The sequence below is a fragment of the Balaenoptera borealis genome (genome assembly GCF_965194805.1).
Source record: "Balaenoptera borealis genome assembly, chromosome: 15".
In the NCBI taxonomy this organism is placed as follows: domain Eukaryota; kingdom Metazoa; phylum Chordata; class Mammalia; order Artiodactyla; family Balaenopteridae; genus Balaenoptera; species Balaenoptera borealis.
In genome coordinates, this window is record NC_138871.1 from 30966577 (window position 1) to 30973055 (window position 6479).

The window sequence follows — 6479 nt, forward strand, 5'->3', positions numbered from 1 at the left end:
CAACACCCATTTCTGATAAAAACTCTCCAGAAAGTGGGCATAGAGGGAACCTACCTCAACATAATAAAGGCCATATATGACAGACCCACAGCAAACATCATTCTCAATGGTGAAAAACTGAAAGCATTTCCTCTAAGATCAGGAACGAGACAAGGATGTCCACTCTCATCACTATTATTCAACATAGTTTTGGAAGTCCCAGCCACGGCAATCAGAGAAGAAAAAGAAATAAAGGAATACAAATTGGAAAAGAAGAAGTAAAACTGTCACTGTCTGCAGATGACATGATACTATACATAGAGAATCCTAAAGATGGCACCAGAAAACTACTAGAGCTAATCAATGAATTCGGTAAAGTTGCAGGATACAAAATTAATGCACAGAAATCTCTTGCATTCCTATACATGAATGATGAAAAATACGAAAGAGAAATTAAGGAAACACTCCCATTTACCACTGCAACAAAAAGAGTAAAATACCTAGGAATAAACCTACCTAGGGAGACAAAAGACCTGTATGCAGAAAACTATAAGACATTGATGAAAGAAATTAAAGATGATACCAACAGATGGAGAGATATACCATGTTCTTGGATTGGTAGAATCAATATTGTGAAAATTATACTATAAACTATACTACCCAAAGCAATCTACAGATTCAATGCAATCCCTATGAAATTACCAATGGCATTTTTTACAGAATTAGAACAAAAAATCTTAAAAATTGCCTGGAGACACAAAAGACCCCGGATAGCCAAAGCAGTCTTGAGGGAAAAAAACGGAGCTGGAGGAATCAGACTCCTTGACTTCAGACTATACTACAAAGCTACAGTAATCAAGACAGTATGGTACTGGCACAAAAACAGAAACATAGATCAATGGAACAAGATAGAAAGCCCAGAGATAAACCCACACACCTATGGTCAACTAATCTATGACAAAGGAGGCAAGGATATGCAATGAAGAAAAGACAGTCTCTTCAATAAGTAGTGCTGGGAAAACTGGACAGCTACATGTAAAAGAATTAAATTAGAACACTCCCTAACACCATACACAAAAATAAACTCAAAATGGATTAGAGACCTAAATGTAAGACTGGACACTATAAAACTCTTAGAGGAAAACATAGGAAGAACACTCTTTGATATAAATCACAGCAAGATCTTTTTTGATCCACCTCCTAGAGTAATGGAAATAAAAACAAAAATAAACAAATGGGACCTAATGAAACTTCAAAGCTTTTGCACAGCAAAGGAAACCATAAACAAGATGAAAAGACAAACCTCAGAATGGGAGAAAATATTTGCAAATGAATCAACAGACAAAGGATTAATGTCCAAAATATATAAATAGGTCATGCAGCTCAATATAAAAAAACAAACAACCCAATCCAAAAATGGGCAGAAGACCTAAATAGACATTTCTCCAAAGAAGACATACAGATGGCCAAGAAGCACATGAAAAGCTGCTCATCATCACTAATTATTAGAGAAATGCAAATCAAAACTACAATGAGGTATCATCTCACACCAGTTAGAATGGGCATCATTGGAAAATCTACAAACAACAAATGCTGGAGAGGGTGTGGAGAAAAGGGAACCCTCTTGCACTGTTGGTGGGAATGTAAATTGATACAGCCCCTATGGAGAACAGTATGGAGGTTCCTTAAAAAACTAAAAATAAAATTACCATATGATCCAGCAATCCCACTACTGGGCATATACCCAGAGAAAACCATAATTCAAAAAGACACATGAACCCCAATGTTCATTGCAGCACTATGTACAATAGCCAGGTCATGGAAGCAACCTAAATGCCCATCAACAGACGAATGGATAAAGAAGTTGTGGTACATATACACAATGGAATATTACTCAGCCATAAAAAGGAACGAAATTGGGTCATTTGTAGAGACATGGATGGATCTAGAGACTGTCATACAGAGTGAAGTAAGTCAGAAAGAGAAAAACAAATATCGTATATTAACGCATATATGTGGATCCTAGAAAAATGGTACAGATGAATCGGTTTGCAGGGCAGAAATTGAGACACAGAAGTAGAGAACAAACGTATGGACACCAAGGGGGAAAGCGGCGGGGTGGTGGGGGTGGTGGTGGGGTGAACTGGTAGATTGGGATTGACATGTATACACTGATGTGTATAAAATGGATGACTAATAAGAACCTGCTGTATAAAAAAATAAATAAAATAAAATTCAAAAATTCAAAAAAAAAAAAGAAAAACACTTTTATTGAGGATACTCTGTATATACTGATACAAAAAGGTCTCTACGATACACTGTCAAGTGGAAAAAGCAATGGAAGAAAACTGCAAATATATCTAAGAAGGAGAAAATGTAAATCTATTTTGATATGGAAATGCATGAAATATCTCTGGAGGACAAGCAATAAACTGGTAATAATGACCACCCAGGGCAGGCAAATTGAAGGAATAGGAATTGAGGAGATGAAGAACAGGGGAAAGAGGGAGTCTTTCCATTGCATACTGTTTTTTAACTTTTTGATCTTTAACCCTGTGAAATGATTGCCTACCTGAAAATAATTTTTAAAAAGTTAAGTTATACCTCTTTATCCTGATGTAAAATTAAAATATAATAATTTTCAATATTTTGGGAAATAATGAAAATACAGAAAACAATACCCCCAAATCCCATCTCTCCAGAGATAAAACATTTTGATGTACATACAGTGCAATCTTATCACATATTTTGAACTTGCACACTTACTGCCAACCTGAGAGCCTACTTGCCAGTCTTTTAATCCTCACAACAGTAAATCTACTAACCTATAATAAGATTATAGAGGCTCAAATAAAATAAAAAGAGTAAACCTTGTGGATAAGCAGGGATACTTGAAAACTCCCCATTCATCTCTAGATAGTCAATGATTATTTCAGAGATAGAATGGTTTCAGTGCCTAGATATGTGAATATAGCCTTTCCTTTTTCCTTCTTGCAGTCTAGCACTATACCACGCAGAAGAATTTCTCTCAAAGTGGCAAGCCTGAATCAAGTATTATCTTCACTACAATTCAATCTTTTTATACTTCTTTGACCCAAAATGGGATAATATTCATAAATTTAAAGAAGTTGTTCTTTTTTACCCTGATATTATGACCATTTTCTCATTTTGTCAAGTTTCTTCCACAACATGATTTGTAATTGTTGTATAGATTTACAGCATGATTTGTAATGGTTGTATAGATTTACATTGTATTAATATATAGTATGAATTATTATATTCTATGATTTAAATTATTTTACCATTTCCCTTTTTAGGGACAATTAGTTTTTTCAAAGTTCCATCATCATAAACAACATTGCAACAAACATCCAGTAACTGACCCTGTGTACATATCCATTCCTTAGAATAAGGAATTTATTCCTTAGAATAAATTCCCAGAAGTGGAATTGCTGGGTCAGATGTATCTAAAATATTAAAGAATTTTCATAAGTATGAGTGATATGCCTTCCAAAAACCTAATTAACCCTTAATGGGAAAGAAAATAAAAGGTACTTAGGGGAAATGACAAAGGATGCTTTACTAACTCGATCTGTGTAAATCCCCAAATCTCAAACTGCAAAATTTTGCTCATGTAACATGTCAAAAATTCAAAAAGAAGTTGACAGGCTTGACATCAAATCACAGCTCTTACATGAATGCTGCAAAGAAAATCTTGAGGCCTCAAAGAGAGATCTCTATGATAAACTCTTCTAGGAATGACACATCACTGAGAGATGACAGAAAGACTTAAGTTCTCAAAATCTTCCAACTTACTGCCATTAAAAAACTTCAGCATTTAATGTTAGTTATTGTAATATTCAAAATTATTATAGCATTTTATCATCACATCCCTTTCTTTTTTTAAATAAATTTATTTATTTTATTTTTGGCTGCATTAGGTCTTCATTGCTGCGTGCCGGCTTTCTCTAGTTGCAGCAAGTGGGGGCTACTATTCGTTGCGGTGCGCGGGCTTCTCATTGCAGTGGCTTCTCTTGTTGCAGAGCACAGGCTCTAGGCACGTGGGCTTCAGTAGTTGTGGCTCGCGGGCTCTAGAGCGCAGGCTCAGTAGTTGTGGTGCATGGGCTTAGTTGCTCCATCATGTGGGATCCTCCCGGACCAGGGATGGAACCCGTTTCCCCTGCATTGGCAGGCGGATTCTTAACCACTGCACCACCAGGGAAGTCCCAACATCCCTTTCTTTAAGGAGAAAATGCTGTAATAGTCTAAGCTGGTGCTGACGTTTCAATGGAGAAAAATAACATTTTTTAATAAGCCCCCAGTCTCCCAAATTGCATACTCAACACTATTAACACCATTCCGAATTTGGAACCTGGGTATTTAGCTGTGGGTGCAACAGGCCTAAGTAAATTAGGAAAAAAGTAATCTTTCAAAATTGATGATTCAAACAATATACATTATTTTTTCTGTATTTGGCAAAATTTCTTTAACGAAAGATAGTGGTATTACCATAAAATAATAAAGCTTAAAACTTATTATTTAAGAAACAAGTGTCACTGTTGCATTCTGATGACTACAACTGACATCAAAAATTATTTTGGGGTGAGATACAGCATAGTATACAATTCTAGAAATCATAATGAACATAATGTAACTTTTTTCAAAAAGAGCAATCCCCAACAAATTCTTTAAACCATTCTATTCTCATAGATCAGTACTAAATAAGTTTTCCTGGCCACCACAAAATGTCCCCAGAAGCCAAAGGTAAAGGTTCACTACACTTACAGCTCCCTCAACTCCCCTCCCTAAAATACACTTAAAGTTCAGATAAGAAGTCACTCAGAATCCGGACAACTATGGGCGGCCAAACACAATCCAAGTACTTTAAGCATATGCAAAAAAAAGATTTACAGAAAAGATAAATTAAGGGTTCTTTTTGATTTTACAAGAGAATCCACAGAAGCTTTCGCAATTTTAAAGGGTGTTTAAAGGGCTTACACTTTTCCTAATTACTGAATAAAAGAGAGAGGTATTTCTATTTTCCAACTCCCTAATAGGAACAAAAATTTCAGTATTCGCCAATCTCCAACATGCCCTCATTTTTAAAAATCCACAATCTGAATCTCGGAAGGAGGCAGTCTAAATTCCAGCACTTTTTTCTCAAGCCAGCAATCCCTTTTCCTCATCCTTACGGGCTAAGAAATAAGCATTCCTTTTTGATTCAAACTAACCCACGGGGGCTTGGAAAAGGGCAAAGCCGACTGAAACAATGCCACCAGAACTTGGACCCGGAAACCAGCGCCGAGAAGCATGACACGCGTTCTGCAAAATGTGTTTCATTCTCTTCACTCCCGGCCCCCATCAACTCGCAACAAAAGCCACAGAGATTGGGAGAGGGCAGTACAGTACTGGTATTGGATTGTCAGAGCAATTCACTTAATTGCTGTAAGGACCGGAGACAGACTCAGGCCACAAAGGTGAAAAGAAAGAGCCGATGCTGCTACGAAGTGCCCCCCAGACTGAGACTTGAGCAGTGTCGTAACAGGTGTGCAGCTCGGCTTCCTGGGGACTCTTGGAACACGCAGACCGCTGCGATCAACAGCCGGGCGGCCGTCCGCTCCTGGGGGACAGACCCGAGTCCGCAGCCGAGGGGGGCTGCGAGGCGTGGCCGATTTCCCTCCGCTATCCAGTGGGAGCCGGGAGGGGGCGCACGCTCTTTTTACCCCATTCCAAAATCTGGAGCCTGGGTATGCGGTTGCGGGTGAAAACAAGCCTAAGCAAACTGGGGGGGAAATCCCTCAAAAATGATGGCTCCAAAAAAAAAAAAAAAGATTGATGACTCAAAACGGTACGCAGGGTTTCTTTCTTTTATTTTTCTGTACTTTGAGACGCATGGTTTCTTTCCTTTGTTGTTTTGTACTTTGAGAAATTCCTTTAATGAAAGAAACGTATTACTCTAAAAAAAGAAAGCTCAAAACGTCTTACTTAGAAAACAAAAGTGTCAGTGTTGCCTTTAAACGACTACCTTGATATCAAACACTATTTTTGGCTGAAATACAGCATATTATGCAATTCTACGGTGTAAATTTTTAAAAGAGAAATCTTTAGAAAGAGCTTGAGTTCATCCGAGCTATTTCATTGACTTCAAGCGAAACTTAGGCTCTCTGGCGACCCCTCCTCACCCCACCCCGACTCCAATACCCCGCAGTGCAACGATTATTTACATAATCGGAATCTCCTAAGACCTGCCCGGGCAGCGCCGCGTCCACGGAGCCTGTCCAGATCCGAGAAGAGTTACTGGGACAGCGAAGTCGAGTGACAAGTGCCCGTGAGGCGTTCCACTGCTAGCCGACCGGCTGGGCGCCTCCGCAAACACAACTTGCTTAGCGCTAAAGACGAGACGACTGGAGAGTGACAGTCACCGGGTGGAGTGGGGTGCGGGGTCCAAACCCCGCGACGCGACAATGCCTTGGCTCGGACCCTGCCGGCCCGCTCGCCCC